The sequence below is a fragment of the Rattus norvegicus genome, chromosome 3 (assembly GCF_021556685.1).
Source record: "Rattus norvegicus strain SHRSP/BbbUtx chromosome 3, alternate assembly SHRSP_T2T, whole genome shotgun sequence".
NCBI classification, from domain to species: domain Eukaryota; kingdom Metazoa; phylum Chordata; class Mammalia; order Rodentia; family Muridae; genus Rattus; species Rattus norvegicus.
The window spans coordinates 149,320,631-149,335,341 of record NC_141536.1 but is presented as its reverse complement, the minus strand read 5'-3'; the positions used below and the strand labels follow the sequence as shown (position 1 = coordinate 149,335,341).

The window sequence follows — 14,711 nt, the reverse complement described above, 5'->3', positions numbered from 1 at the left end:
AGTAGGGGTATAAGGTTCAGGACCCTTAGACCAGGGAAGTGGCCTACCACTAAGTTACAATTCTCCAGCCTAGGGTGGCAACTTCTGTTGCCCCAGGTGAGGGAAAGTCTCAATTCCCCTCCTTGACTGGCAAGACAGGCCAGGGAAGGGCCCGGACATTCCTTTGCAACTGAGGACTCAGTACCAAGGACACACGGTCAGTCTGGGGGAGCCTCCCTAAAAGGTTCTAGCATCTCCTCTCCAGCTCCCTAGTCTTGGCTATCTAGGGAGCTCGTAGCCGCTGGGAAAGGGGCAGGAAGGAAATGAAGCCATTACCCCTCTCTACTCTTTCTCTAGCTCCAAATGGACCCTGGCCCTTGAAGTGAAAATGACATAGAAGAACAGAGTGGGAGAAGAACATTTTTTTCCCTAGCCCATCTAGGTTCCTAAGTAGAAACTTCCCTCCCGTGGACTGAGACCCTGAGTCGCCGCCTCTACCTGTATGCAGAGGTTCCACAGGTGAGTGTCCAGATCCCAGCACTTCCGCTTCCTCTGGGACCCGGGAGATCCGGGCTCCACTCCTTCCACCAACCAGGTGCGGCTTTCACTGTCACCGTCAGTTCAGGCTCCACCCCTTACTTCGAAAAGACCCCGCCCCCGTCCCGTGTTCACACTCAAGGGCTCCTTTTTTCCTATGGAGACTGGGGAGCACCAGACTTAGGGGCTCTGACCCGTTCCCAACCACACCCGTAACTCCACTAGCTGCCACGACAGGAGCTCGAAAGACCTAAGGACTTTGGAACCGCGTCTACCTACGTCCTGTTCCTATCTACCTGACTCTGTGACCTTCGGCGAATCGCGCACCGATTAGAGAGGAAAGCTTTGTAAGATTTGCCAGAGAACATGAATGCCTTTGTCGAGTGCTTGACGCTTGTATTTCCCATCCTGGGAACAGCGTTCCTTGACCCTCCACACCCCATATGATCACAGCTGTCTTATTTGCTCAGTTAATGTCAGGCTCGTTTATTTGTTTTTGCATACTGATATCAAACTCGGTGATACGCGCAAAGAGATCTACCACCGCTACACCACCCAGCTTCAAATGTCCCCTTGAACTGAGCTTGAACGCCTTAAGAACAGATCACCTTCAAGCGCTCAGTGCCATTGCAAAAAATATATGCTCAGTCATCTATCAGACACATTAGCGGATGGGCAATGCGCTTAATGCCACCACCGGCCAGCAGAGGGCAGATGGTGATCAGTCTTCTCTCCCAATCACACTTTCTCACCACCCAACAATCTCAAGGGCAGGCAAGACACTTGAGCAGATTTGAAGGCGATAAATGCAAACGACCAGGGCCAGCCAGGAATAGCTTTGAGTCTGTCCAAAGCCTCCCCTGATTCAAAGACCTCTCTGACTACCTGTATGTATCAGCCCCACAAACAAGATGTGCTGGAAAGCTTAAGAAGGTGACGACGGCCTTTGTTCTGAAAAGCACAGGCAGGCTTTGCCTAAAAGATGGCTCAGTCAGCCCAGCATGGTGACACACACCTTTATTCCAGCACTGGGAGGCAAAGGGAGGCAGATCCCAGAGTTTCAGGGTAGCCTGGTCTACAGAGGGAGTTCCAGGAGAGCCAAGGAGACATAGTAAAACCCTATCTGGAAAAGTCAAAACAAGCAGACAGACAAACAAACAAACAAACAAACAGTGGTTCAGCCAGTAAAGGTGCTTGCTTCTGAGTTGGAGAACTGTAATCTGCACTTACAAAGTGTCTCTGACTGGCTGTGAAGCCAGAGTACACACTGTGCACACACTTTCAATCAGTGGTTCTCAACCTTCCTGATGCTGTGACCCTTTAATACAGTTCCTCAAGTCCTGGTGATCTCCAGCCGTAAACATTATTTTTGTTGCTACTTCATAACTGTAATTTTGCTACTGTTATGAATCATAATGTGACTATCAGATATGCAGGATATCTGATATGTGACCCCTGTGGAAAGGGGTCATCCCCCAGGGGGTCTCTACCTACAAGCTGAGAACCTCTGCTCTAAATATAATTAATTAATGAATTAATTAACTTTAGGGTAAAGTCATAAAAAGTCAGACCTAGAGGGATGGGAATGGAGAACTGGGAAAAGCAAGCTACAGAAAGGACTGGACGGTGAGGAGTGAGAAGCTATTGCCAAAATGTGATCCAAGGGGACAGAGCTTGGTTAGAAATGACTGCTTTTGTTGTTCATGCTGTAGTATCTAGTTGCTATCTCAGAGGAGCCCTGCTGGAGGCAGAGCAATCTCAAGGCCACCCTGGGGGTTGTGGTGTGCCACAAGATTGCCTGTGGCGTCATTATGTGTGTAATGATTACATTCGACGGTAAAACCCTGGAAACAGGAATTCTCAAAGAAGGAAGGTAAGAAGTTAAGAGAGGCCACAATCTGAGGCGTCTGATGCCAGGGTCAATTTTTTCCTTGTCTAAAATTGGGGTCTCACAGTCTTTAATCCCAGCTCTCCGGAGGCAGAGGTAGGCGGGTATTTGTGAGTTCGAGGCCAGCCTGATCTTCATAATATGTTTAGCACAACCAGGTCTTAATAAAGATCTTAATAAAGGAGGAAAGGAAGAAGAAAAGAAAAATGGGGCATGGCTATATAGCTATATAGGACAGGCTGGCCTCAGTGCAAGGTTCTGCCTGACTCAGACTCCCTCCAGAGCGCTGGGATTAAAGGTGAGTCCCACCATGCCCAGCCTAATCTAATGGTTTCATTCTTAATTTCACTTGCTAAACGGTGATAAAATTACCTTGCAGGATTATTTGGTGAAGATCTCATAACCAGTGGTTCTCGGTCTTGGTTATATATTTAAATCCTCATGCCCTTGACAAAGGTTGACCCATGGCGACCATGGCAACCATGGCAACCATGGCAACCATGGCAACCATGGCAACCATGGCAGTGAGATTTCAAGCCCCATATAGTTTTACTGAGCTAAATAAATGCTGAGCACAGCACAAGGTGCACATTAGGCAGTCCCCAGTGCTTAGTGTACTTTTTGTTTAGGCGTGTGGTTTGGGAGGGGGGTACAGTGGCGGAGGGTAGAGTGGGGGAGGGTACAGTGTATGGGGAGAGCCATGTCCCCGAGAGTCGGGGTGCATATGGGGGCTGGAGAAAAAGCTGGGCATCATCACTATTCCTATCCACCTTAACGCTTTGAGATGATCATCTCTGAACCAGGAACTTGCTTTATGGGTTCAACTGGGAAGTCAATGATCTCTCCGGATCTACTCTCTCTGTGTCACAGAATGTTAGGTTTATAGGTATGCATAGCCGTGACTTGATTTATTTTTTAACCAACCAGGATAACAGGCCTGTGCCATGAAGCCTGGCTTTCATTTTCTTTTCTATTATTATTCTGTGCGTTTGGGTATTCTGCCTGCATAGACGTGCGTGCGTGCGTGCGTGCGTGCGTGCGTGCGTGCGTGCGTGCGTGCCTGCGTACACCATCCAGAAGAAGGCACTGGCTCTAACGGGACTGGAGTTGGCGCAGTCGTGAGATTCCATGTGGGTTCCAGAGATCAAACACTGACCCTCTGCAAGAGCAGCCAGTGCTCTTAACCACTGAGCCATCGCTCCAACCCTCATGACTGGCTTTTTATGTGGGTCCTGGGGATTTGAACTCATCTTCATGCTTGCAGAACAAGAGCTCTTACCAGTGAGACATCTCCCCAACCCTTTCTTGTTGTTTTATGTGGGTTTGTTTGTTTCGTTTGGGTGGGAAGCAGGAGGTTGGCGGCAAGATTTTACTATGTTGCCCAGGATGACTTAAAACTCCTGGGCTCGGGGTTGGGGATTTAGCTCAGTGGTAGAGCGCTTGCCTAGGAAGCGCAAGGCCCTGGGTTCGGTCCCCAGCTCCAAAAAAAAAAAAAAAAAAAAAAAAAAAAGAACAAAAAAACAAAACAAAAAAACAACAAAAAAAAAAAACTCCTGGGCTCAGTTGATCCCCTGGCCTCAGTCTCTTTAGCAGCCCTTCCTTCCTGCAGATGCACAGTACCATGACCAGCTCTCGGCTCACAGTTTTGAAGATGAGGCACAAATTGTTTTTGTCGTTCTTTATCCAAGGGGCAAGAAGTTCATAAAGATTGTTGCAGAAGTTGGATTTGCATCAAGCTTGGTTTTGGAACTCCGAATCATTCAGAGTGTGGTAATTACGGAGGGGTGTAAAGGGGTGAGATGCAGCCTCGGGCGATCTTCCTTGTCCTAATACCCAGCCGAGCTGACCAAGGCAGGGGCTATCCTGCTCTAGCGTGTACCTTATATCGCCACCATCGGGGTATCCTTTTAGCCTGAAAGGATCTTGTGAATGCATTGGCTTTTTACTCCTCTTCCTGGGTGCGTGTACCAGCTTCAGCCTATACCACTGTTGGCTGTCCTTGTTAATCCAGGATTAGAGGAGGCACTGCTGCCGTCTGTATGAAGTTTTGGAGCCTATATGCTTCTTGACCCACAGGCAGGCTCGGTGACTATTTGCCCCACTACTTCCTTTCGAGTGAACCCAGCCTGAGGTGAATGGGAGCTTTGAGCCAGGCCTGCAGCTGTGGTCACATGTCATAAGGAGCAAGACTGGCTGCCAGGAGCAGAGGCTCCACCAGTCCTAGTGGGACAGGATACAGCGGTAGCTGGCATTGGCTTTCCTTAGGGAGGCAGTCCTGAGGGCCAGGAGGCAGACAGCTGGTGTATTGCTATTAGCAAAAACAGAAACAAACAAACAAAAAACCCCAAATGATACTAGTTGCATTTTAATTTCAGACACACATTTTTTAGTATGTTTCGTGCACTATGCATTATTTATCTAAAATTCAATATTAACTTCGTGCCCTCCTTTTTTTCCTTGTTAAAGATGATAGATTCGTGTCTGCCTAGATATCTAAGTTCACAGCAATAGTCTGTCCTGTCCGGTGTCTCTGTCTCTGCCTCTGTCTTTCTCTCTTATCATGTTCTCACTGTAGATCCCTGGCTGGCCTGGAACTCACTATGTAGACCAGGCTGACCTCAAACTCTTAAGAGCTCTGCCTGCCTCTGCTTCCAGAGGGGCTTTTTTGTTTTAATCGAAGACAGGTTGATAGTTTTCAAGGCAAGTACTTTACTGGTTGCTCTAGTTTCCCCGCCTCAGATAGTGATACTTAAGAGTGAGGCTGGTGGAGCAGCATTGGTGGTAGCTCCTGGGAACTCATTAGATATTCACATTCTCAGCTCACCCACCTGACAGACCTAGTGAGTCAGGAACTTTTGGAGGAGGTATCTTTTTTTTTTTTTTGGTTCTTTTTTTCGGAGCTGGGGACCGAACCCAGGGCCTTGCGCTTCCTAGGTAAGCGCTCTACCACTGAGCTAAATCCCCAGCCCCTGGAGGAGGTATCTTAATACCTCAGGCCCCGCCCCTTCTAGGCCCTGCCTCTGCCACCCTTGCCAAAGAAAAGCTTTTGGCAATCCAGCTGAGGATTGACTGGCCTGGCCATGTTGTCTGGCAGTGTCCAGGTTCCAACTGCTTTTCTCAGGAAAGACATCAGGGGGCCGAGCCTTTCTGGAATTTGACAGTAATTTCTGACCTAAGGAGGGAAACTGAAAAGTCAGACCACTGTGTAAAATGGAGCTTTCTGTGTCTTAAAAGAAAATTCTCCAGCAAGCCGGAGATGCGACCCTGTCAGCACAGTGCTTGTTTGGCTTCCCCAAGTCCTCGGGTTCAAACCTCAGTGGTCCATACACTTGAGTAAGGTAAGGCAGGGCTAACACCCTTAATCCCAGCACAAGGGGAGGCAGACACTGTGAGTTGGAGACCAGCCTGACCTACAGAGTGAGCTGAGGACAGCCAGGGCTCTGTTACATAGAGAAACCCTGTCTTGAAAAGCAAAACAAACAAAAGGAAAGGCTGAGCAAAATAGAAGCAGAGGATAAGAAAAAAGAAAAAAAAAACAACAAAAAAACCAAAAACCCAAGGTCCTTCTCAGCTACACAGTTAGTGTGAGTCAAGTTTGGATACGAGAGGCTTTAATATTCTTCTTGAGACTGGATCTCATTATGCAGCCTTGGCTGGCCCTGGGGCTTGCTCTGTAGATCAGGCTGGCCTTGAACTCACAGACATCCACCTGCCTCTACGGGGGAGGGATTAAATGCATATGCCATCATGCCCAGCCTGAGACCTTTTCTTAAAGGGGACTTAACAGGCCTGATTCTGCCACAGGGCTCCAGTTCTGGCGCTGGCCCTCCCTCCCTGCAGCAATGCACTCTCTGTATGGCTTTCTCAGCAGCCTCACGGCTATGTGAGACTCAGTGGGGTCTGCTCCCCAGCTATGTCCTCCTGCTCCATTCTTTCCGGCATCAAGAATCCCTTCCACGAGTCTTGAGAGATGGCCTAGTGGGTAGAGCTAAGGAGGAAGCATGAGGCCCTGAGCCTGGAGCCACGCCCCTTACATGGAAGCTGGATGCTGGAACAGCAAGCATCTGTAACTGCAGCCCTTCTGGGTGGGAGGGGAGGACAGAGAGGTAGTGGGGGGACAGACACAGGACGATCCTCTGGACAACCAATAGAGCTGAAATATCTAGCTCTAGGTTCAGTAGAGAAACTACCTCCCAAAATAAGGTAGAGAGAAATGGAGGAAGGTACCCGAAGTTGGCCCTCTGGTCTCTACATTGTACATACAATGTGCGCGCCCACACGCGACTCACCAGATCGAGCACACATGTCTGAGCTTTTGTGTGTGTGTGTGTACTTGTGTGTGTGCACGTGCTCACACACACACACACACACACACACACACACACACACACATGAATCACTCCCTCACATGCTATCATAATTTACTTCTTGATGATAGCTGGTGTTTGTCTCCCTCCACAGGAATGTGGACCCCAGGAGGACAAGATGTTTGGTCTGTCTTCACTAATCTATCTTCAGATCAGGCTCTGGCATACACGAGGCCGCCAATAAAATTAAGTGAACCTGTAGTTATGTCTTGGGTTGTCCTGTCTCCGTCTCAGTCTCAGCCCCCTAGACCTGCCACCGGCCTCTGTTTCCTGGACACTGAGCCTCCCCCAGGGAGCAGGACTTGTCTGGCATCTGCCTGCCTCGGGGCCTTGAGAAGATCCTGGTTGTCTGACCTTGTGTCCCTGCCAAGTTGCCAGCATGTGTGAAATGCTAAATTCTAGCTTATTATTATTGATTTTGAGAGCTATGCCAAGAGGGCAAAAGGACAGCAAACGAGGAGATGGAGGGGACACATGGATGGACAATCAGAGTTGGGAATAAAACGCACTCACAGCTTTCCCGAGGTCCAGTTCTGTTTTCCAGCAGTGCTTGGAGCAGCCAGCGGCAAGCCAGGGCTACGTGCCACGTACCATGAGCTGGGAGCCACGTGGCAAAAACAGGCCTGTTGAATCATGGGCCGCTCAGCTTCTACTGGCTTGTAGAGTTTGGTGTGTGGAGTATTTTTGCTTTTTACAGTCCAGCTGTCTGTAATGATTTCCTTCCCGTGGCCTTGTTCACCAAAGTGTCCCTGAGTGACTAGCTGAGTCATTGCATTCCTTACTGTTTAGGACACTGGTCCAAGTACCAAGAACCAGCGCTTTCTTTCATGGAGGTGGAACCTTTGTGCCCAGGAAAGACAGAACAAAGAACTCCCATCTCTAACTCACACCCTTCCCCAGAAATATAATTTAGAAAACAGGTGCAGATAAGTGAAGTGGAAGTTTCTGGTTTCTTTAACAACACAGTTGTGTCACGTGATGTTTTTTAAGAAGCCGTCTTTTTTTTTTTTTTTTTTTTTTTGGATTTTTTAAATTTACTTTTCAAATGTTATCGCCTTTCCTGGTTTCCCGTCCATAAACCCCCTATCCCATCCCCATATCCCTTCTATGAGGGTGTTCCCCCACTCATCCACCCACCCCTGCCTGCCTCCCCGTCCTGACATTCCCCTACACTGGGGGGTCCAATCTTGGCAGGACCAAGGACTTCTCCTCCCATTGGTGCCCAACAAGGCCATCCTCTGCTCCATATACAGCTGGAGCCATGGGTCTGTCCATATGTACTCTTTGGATGGTGGTTTAGTCCCTGGGAGCTCTGGTTGGTTGGTTGTTGTTGTTGTTATGGGGTCGCAAACCCTCAAGAAGCTGTCTTATGAGAGGGTATGTGATGTTCTGCTGAAGACAGACCCTCGAGAGGTCGAATGTTGTTTAGAAAGAATATAAATGGAACCCCACAAACGGTGAGAAGACGCTCTTGCATTGCTACACCATTTTACCGGTCTTCATTGGTCTTTGCTGGTCTCCATTGGTCTTCACTTCATAAAGAGAAATGTGCCAAAGAACTTCTCGTGGTGATTCTGGCTGATTCCGGCCACTTCCCCTGACAGCTGTGGATTCTGAGGAGCCTTACTGTTTTGCTGGACTCCGCTACCACTACTGATCTGTGTTTGGTGTTTGCTGTTGAACTGGACTTCTGGTATCCAGACAATGAAGAGTGGAGTCACCCAATGGAACTGCTTCTAAACAGGTCCACAACTCCCTTTTCATATTAACCTTTTCCCCCTACCTCTGGTTGGTGGGTTAGAAGGGAGGTTGAAGCATTTAAGAATCCCTAAGTAAAGTAGGTTTTGAAGAAAAATCTAAGCCATTCCATTTGCTAAATCACCAGGAAATGGTCACAGCCTGAAGAATTGTTTGTCAGTGACCATAAGGCCAGTGCCACATTGAAATGGGTGGGGCATTCTATAAACCAAGGTTAGAAACCTTTAGTTACTGTAGGAAGATCTGAAACCCAAATACAGAGAATTCTTTCAACCACCTGGTGGGACTATCAACATATTTAACCCCTCTGTCATATATGAGTCAGTTTTTAGCCAGTCAGTGGTGGTGTGCAGGCCTTTGGTCCTAGCACTTAGGGGGCAAAGGTAGGTGGGTCTCTGAGTTTGAGGCCAGCCTGGTCTGCAAAGCAAGTTTCAGGACAGCCAGGGCTACACGGAAAAAACCCTGTCTGGGAAAAGAAAAACCCCATAGATGAACAAACAAGCAAAATGAATCAGTTTTTGTAAAATATGCAAGGCCTTGTAATATAACAGTTGCACTTCTGGGGTGATTTCTGAGAAAGTTTACTCAGATCTGTAAAGAGAAAAGATTATTACAACGTTGTTGATAGGTTTGCAGCAAAAGGGGCCCTGGGTATTAAGTAAGCAAAATACTGTAGATGTTCATTATTGTATTAATTATCAGCTTGACAGAGCTTAGAATCTCCTAGGAAGAGAATCTTGATGAGTGAGTGTCTACATTGTCCTTCTGGGCATATCTATGGGGAGAGTCTTAATTGATTTGGGAAGACCAAGCCTACTATGGGTAGCACCATTCCCTAGGTAGAGGGTCCGGAACTGTGTAAGATTGGGGGAATCTAGCTAAGCAAAGCAAGCAAATGAGCATTAATGTGTTGATTTGTGTTTACTTCTGACTCGACATGATATGGCTAGCTGCCTTGACTTCCCCCACAATGATGGGCCGTAACCTGAAATTACAAGTGTGTGTGGGGGACCCTCCTTTTCCCTTAGGTTGCTTTTTGTCTGGGTATTTTATCATACCAACAGAAATGAAACTGGAATACATTTCTTGAAATTCCACATGGAAGTCAAAAAACAAAAAGCAAAAAAACCCTGTAGAGTAGCTGTTCCTAAAACAGCATGGATGGAGCTTACAGAGTCAAAGTGGGGGAAAGAGGAAAAGAGATTTTAAAATAATATACCTGTTTCATTAAGGCATAATTAATGTACAGTAAAGCACACATATTTAAAGTTTCCCATTTCAGCTTTAACATACACATGCAAGGCCATGATTAGGATAATGATTCTATCCATCATGCCTCAAAATAGGAAACATATATATATGTATATATATATGTGTGTGTGTGTGTGTGTGTGTGTGTGTGTGTGTTTAATACCTATTGTCAAATTTTAAAAAGTTAAACAGTATATTTAGACATACAGTATTTATACTACAATCCCATTATTGTAAGAATAAACAATGTTTGGACATTCTGAAAAAAAATCAGATTAATTATTGTGGTGATTTGAACAAGGATGGCCCCCACAGACTCATATATGAACGCCTAGTCACCAGGGAGTGGGACTATTTGAAAGGATTAGAAGGATTAGGAGGAGTGACCTTGTTGGAGGAAGTGTGCCACTGAGGATGGGCTTTGAGGTTTCAAAAGCCCACACTGGGTCCCCTCCCTCCACTGCCTGTACATCAGAACGTAAAGTTCTCAGCTTCACAGCCATGCCTGCCTGAATTATCACAGTGCTTTCCGCCATGATAATAATGGGCTAAGTCTCTGAAACTGCGAGCAAGCTCTCAGTGAAATGCTTTCCTTGGTAAGAGTTGCTTTGGTCATGATGTCTCTTCACAGCAATAGAGCAGTGACTAAGACAACGCTTCCAAAACTACACGGTCCCATTCCATTCCCTTATAGCCGGGAACACACTTTGCCAACGTATACTGTACCACGGAATTTCTGAGTGTCTGTTGTCCTGTACCATGATCTTCAGGACATGGCTAATGTTAGTAGAAATGGCTCATTATGGCTCCCCAGATTTGACTTTATTATCATCACAAATGCCATTATGATGGACTCCTACAGAAAGGAGCTTGACTCTCCTGTTCTCCTTTACAACACAGAGCGGGGCCAAAGACTTCCTTGTGTGCACTCACCTCCAGGACTAATGTCCCTCTTCATCTCTAAGTAGCTGTTCCAGCAGAGCCGGATAGCTGTCCGTCGTGTACCACAGAACCCTCCCTGTAGTCATAAGGAGTAGTAGAGAGTTTCAGGGGCAAAGGCATGGTTGGGTTTTGTCAGACTAGATGTTTGATGACATTTTCACAAGGTATGTCTTTTGTGTCCAGCTTGCTTGGCTCAACAGTTTTTGTGAGCATTATGTATGTATTCCCATGTGGGTGCACACATATGTGCACAGGCGCATGCATACATATGGTGGTTACAGGTCAAGCTTGGGTGTTGTCCCTTAGGAGCTGTGTTTAGTGTTTCTTGAAACAGGGTCTCCAATTGGCCTGGAGCTCGCCAATTAAGCTAGAGTGGCTAGCTAGTGAGTCCTAGGGATCTGCCAGTCTCTGCCTCGCCACTGCCGGGATCACAGGTGTGAGCCACCATGTCTGGCTTTGGCTTCTGGGGATTGAATTTAAGACCTCTCATACTTGCACAGCAAGCACTTTAGGTCCTGTCTCTCCGGTCTCTCTTTCTGAGATTCTTCCGTGTGATTTTGCTGTAGTTATTTCGTGGCCAAGTTCTTTCTGTACAGCAAAGCTCAGCTTTAGTTTCTTACCTTGTTGCCCGCAGAGGAGACACAGAATATTTTCCACGGCCTGCTCGCCATCTCATCCCATCTGTGCTATTCTTGAGTCTATCAGCCAGTTTGGGACCACCTCTGTACTTAAGAGGCAGGTCCAACCATTAAGAATTGTAGAGGAAGATGGCTACCCTGGGATTCCCCACAGCCATCCACAAAGACATTCTGCTCTCAGAGACTCTATATTCTCCAGCCCTTAATTTAAAAAAATATTTTTTTAATTTTTATTTTTGCATATGCCTCTTTGCATGTGTGTATGTATGCATATCACATGTGTGGAGTGTCCTCAGGATTCAGAAGAGTGTTGGATCGCCCAGAACTAGAGTCACAGACAGTTGTGAGCCACCATGTGGAGCCTGAGAATTGAAGACGGGTTCTCTGGAAGAGCAACCAGTGCCATTAACTGTTGAACTATCTCTCTAGCCCGTATATTTAACTGTGTGTATGTGTTCATGACTATGTATGGGCTTGTTCACATGGGCGTAGTTCCTAAATTGGTCAAAAGAGGGCGCCAGGTTCCCTGGAGCTGGAATTATAGGCAGTTGTGATCCACCCGGCATGGTGCTGGGAACTGGGCTTGGGTCTTCTGTAAGAACAGCACTAGCTCTTTACTGCTGAGCCATCTCTTCAGACCCTTACTCTAACTCGTATATATACATAGACACACTACATATATATATATATATATATATATATACACACACACACACATAGACATATACATAGACACATTACATATATATACATCGATACATCCACATCTCAGAGGGAAGGTAAGGCCCTTTCTTTCTTAGTTTGGGTCACCTTGCTTAATCTACTGTCCAGAAGCACCCGTTTCCCCGAAAGTTTCATGTTTTCATTTTTCTTTATGCAGGGTAAAATTCCATTATGCATATGTACAACGTTATGTACTCGACCGCTGATAAGCATCTAAGCTGGCTCCGTTTCCTTGCTAGGGTAAAGAGTGGGACAACAAACAGGTATATGCAAGCATCGTTATGGGAGGCTAGAGAGTCCTTTGGGTATATGCCCCAAATCCACTTTTGTTTTCAAACACACCCAGGATTTTTAAGTGTGTTTGAGGGGTGTGGCAAGCAGTTTACTGTCCACGCCATCTTCCTAGGACATTTCATTTCAAAAGAAACTTTTAAATTCTATTTATTTACTTACAGGGCCCGAGAGCTATCAGGAGTCAATTCTTTCTACCACGTGGTTTCTGGGGATGAGACTCAGATTTTCAGGCTTGGCAGCAAGTACCTGCCGAGTCTTCTCATGGATTCTTTTCTTTGGAAGGGAAATAACTTGCCTCTTTGATTAAATATTATCAACAACTTCTCCTCCTCTGATATCCCTCCTGACACTAATGTGCATGCTTGTTGCTGCCTCTGCCTAGAGTCACTTCTGGTTGTCTCTCCAGGTTCAACTTCTAGCTTCCAGTGTCATTGGGAACCCTTCCCATGCTCACCTGTCTCGTTCCTCTGGCCCTTTGGATGTTTGTTCTCTCCTCTGGTACTGGAGATGGAATTCCAGGGCTTGACTATGTCGGGCAAGCACTGTCTACCCCACAGCAGCAATTCTTTCTCCTGTCTTTAATTTTTATCTTGAGGTACGATCTTGCTGAAGTTGCCAAGGCTGGCTTAAACCTGTGGTCCTTCTGCCTTAGCCTCCTGAGTATCTGGGATTACAGGTAAGTTCCAGCTTACTTGCTCCGTGCTGGTAATTATACCCTTTGTGCCATGCTTACCGAAGCAGTTGGCATCTGCACATTCTCTTCTAGAACTGCAGCTTTACTTGTCCGTCTCTTCTGAAACACGGCGTTCTTGGGCGTCTGGGAGAACATCTTGCTTACCTCTGGCTCTCTCAAGAGCACCCAGATCAGAAAAAGCACTCGGGAAAGTTGGTTGAATAGAGGAAGATAAATTGGAGCACAACATATATACTATATACATTCATTCATTCATTCAAGGAATAGTTATTGAGCGTTTGAACGTTCTTTGAGATGGGGTCTTACCGTGTAGTCCAGACTGGTTTGGAACTTGCTATGTAGCCCAGGCTGACCCCAAACTTGCAATCCTCCTGCTTCAGCCTTATTGAGATTATAGGTGTCGGCTGTCTCATACACAGCTATAAATTCAGTGTCATTTGCTAAGCACCAAAATAATGTGCAGGAAGCCTTGTATAGACTGGCATGTAATCTTCTCACTCATTTTATATATTCCTAATATTTTGTTGCCTTTTGTGGATGAGAGGTTGTGGCCAATTGATATAATAAGCAGATTTGGGATTGGGGCCCGTTCAGTCTTCAGAACTCTATTTAGTCAATCTGGATACGAAGGGTGAAGACCACTTTCTGAACATATTTGCAACAGATTCTGGTTCTGTTGTGAAAAGATGCCTGGAACACGAAACAAGATTTTAATCCCAGGCCAACAGCTGAACACGATGGGAGCAGGTGTTTGAAAGCTCCACTAGCCTAAGATAGTGTTAAAGAATTGGAGATCATAAATTCGTTTCGGCTGCTATTTCTTTGAGTAAACAAGAGACTAAAACCTGCCGTGAACCCTTAGTGGTGTTAAAAACAACCCACAAATGCTAATTTGGAAACACTGCACTGGGGAGAAGAGGGAGCACGGGTCTGGGACCCTTGCCCAGACTACATCCTTTTGAAAGTTTAACCTCGCGTGGCCTTCCTTAGGTGGCCCTCAAGAAAGACCAGGATGCGGAGCACAAAGGCCGGGAACTGCTTAGGGCCTTAGCATCCGCCCGGGTGTCCGCCTCCCTTACCCCCGGTGGCCCCCCACACAGAGAACGCGGGCGGGCAGCCGACCGGCGCATGCGCTCCGGGTAAGGTCCGCTCCCGGCGACGTCAAGGGGCTTGCGCCGGTTCCCAAAGCCCCGCCTCCTAGCGCCCGAGGCGACCTGGGCGGGGGAGGGGGCGAGCCACGCCCCCAGCCGAGTCGAGGAGGGCCGACCGGAGCCGAACGCCTCCGAGTGCCACCGAGCTTAGCCGAGCGGCCGGCAGTCAGTTGGTGCAGCTCGTCCTCGCCGCAGAAGCAGCCCGTGGCTCTGGCGTCGCCGCCACCTCCACCGCCGCCGCCGCCTCCGCGGGGCCTGTGCCGGCCGCTCGCCCACCGTGGAGGGAGGGAGACCCGCAGCGTTGGGGAGAGCAGCCGGGCCACGGGTGCCACCGCAGTCGCCGCCGCCAGGTGAGCGCCCGCCGAGGCCCGTCGTCCCCACAGCTGTCAGTCCCCGGTGTCTGTGTGTCTCCCCGTCTGTCAGCCCCTGTGTGTTTGCGAGCGCCTTCCCGCCAGGCCCGGCTCCCGCCGGGCCCTGTCAGCCGCCAGC

The 14,711-nt window shown here is 47.7% G+C and overlaps 2 protein-coding genes and 2 long non-coding RNA genes across 17 annotated transcripts in view; 2 read left to right on the top strand and 2 right to left on the bottom strand.

The window, feature by feature from the left end:
- Positions 1-7,425, bottom strand: part of Lpin3 (lipin 3) — a 24,394-nt gene extending 16,969 nt beyond the window's left edge. For 3 of the 10 annotated variants that reach the window (XR_015683220.1, XM_087653446.1, XM_087653448.1), the window contains exon 1: positions 478-533. The gene's annotated coding sequence lies outside the window, so the exon portion shown is untranslated. 10 annotated transcript variants of the gene reach the window in all.
- Positions 1-10,050, top strand: part of LOC147995791 (uncharacterized) — a 17,343-nt gene extending 7,293 nt beyond the window's left edge. The window contains exons 2-5 of one of the 2 annotated variants that reach the window (XR_015684770.1): positions 337-498; positions 4,014-4,174; positions 5,639-5,742; positions 6,866-10,050. This is a non-coding gene — a long non-coding RNA (uncharacterized LOC147995791). The remainder of the gene's footprint in view (positions 1-336; positions 499-4,013; positions 4,175-5,638; positions 5,743-6,865) is intronic. The other variant, XR_015684769.1, reaches the window with a different exon arrangement.
- LOC147995790 (uncharacterized) lies at positions 7,802-14,711 on the bottom strand. Its single transcript, XR_015684773.1, has 3 exons — positions 12,832-14,711; positions 10,714-10,798; positions 7,802-9,120 (listed from the first exon to the last, which is right to left on the bottom strand). It is a non-coding gene; the product is annotated as an uncharacterized LOC147995790 (long non-coding RNA).
- Positions 14,356-14,711, top strand: part of Zhx3 (zinc fingers and homeoboxes 3) — a 109,016-nt gene continuing 108,660 nt past the window's right edge. For all 4 annotated transcript variants that reach the window (XR_015683006.1, XR_015683005.1, XM_087652353.1 and 1 more), the window contains exon 1: positions 14,356-14,572. The gene's annotated coding sequence lies outside the window, so the exon portion shown is untranslated. The remainder of the gene's footprint in view (positions 14,573-14,711) is intronic.